This window comes from Lipotes vexillifer, unplaced genomic scaffold, assembly GCF_000442215.2.
Source record: "Lipotes vexillifer unplaced genomic scaffold, Lipotes_vexillifer_v1.1 scaffold443, whole genome shotgun sequence".
Taxonomy (NCBI): domain Eukaryota; kingdom Metazoa; phylum Chordata; class Mammalia; order Artiodactyla; family Lipotidae; genus Lipotes; species Lipotes vexillifer.
In genome coordinates this window covers 679,835-680,988 of record NW_006779163.1, presented here as the reverse complement: position 1 = coordinate 680,988, position 1,154 = coordinate 679,835, and positions in this window count along the sequence as shown.

Here is a 1,154-nt window from a genome sequence, read left to right as displayed (position 1 = left end):
GGGGGGAGGGGTGTCTCCAGGAGTAGAGTCTGTCTTCCCAGGGAGCCCCAGTGAGTTTACGTGTCTCTCTCCCTGCTAGGTTTCTTGGTTAGTTTGACATTTCATGGGAAATTTTATCCTGTTTGGTCTTTTTAAATAATTTGGGCAACTCCAGTAAAGAAAAAATCAGTATGCATGAGAATATTTCCTCATATATATATATATTAGCAGAAAAAAATTAGAAGCCATGTAAATATCCAGAAATGGCAAAGTGATTAAGAGATTATGGTACATCAACTCAATTGAATGTTATGCAGCCATTAAAAAGGATGATTATGAAGGTGATTTAGAAACATGGGAAATGTTTGTGATATGATGGGAAGTAAAAAAGAACAGGAAATAAACAGCACAAACATAGTGATTACAATTCAGAAAAATATGTTGGCCTGTGGACAAATACTGGAAGGATTTGCAGAAATAAAAACCGTCATAATTAAGATGCTAGAATTATGGGTGATTTTTTTTTTCCAAGATTTTCTTTAACTCTTTTTTTATGCTTAAAGTAAACATCTTTTGAGACAGCTGCCTGGCCCATAACCCTCTCCTCTGAATACTGTGTCCCTACCCTAAAGGGTGAATCCCCGCCCCATTTGGTCTTTGTGACCTTTTATACCAGCCTGGTCACTTAATCCAAGCTGGACCAATCAGATTCTCTTGATGGAAATTGGCTAGAGAGATGCAAATCCTTCTGAGATGGTCTCTTTTCTTTTTTTTGAGATAAAATCCACGTAACGTAAAATTCATTTTTATTTTAACCACTTTATTTTTTTTCTTCCAGTTTTACTGACATATAACTGACAGAAGTTTAAGGTGTACAGCATAATGAGTTGGCTTACGTACATCATAGAATGATTCCCACAATAAGTTTAGTGAACATCCATCATCTCATATAAATACAAAAGAGAAAAAAAAATTATTTTTACCTTATGATGAGAACTCTTAGGATTTGCTCTTAACAGCTTTCATATGTGACATACAGTGGTATTAATTATATTAATCATGTTGTACATTACATCCGTAGGAATTATTTGTCTTGTAAGTGGAATTCTGTACCCTTTGACCACCTCCATCCAATTCCCCCTCCCCCCTCCCCCTCCCCCCTCCCTCCTCCCTCC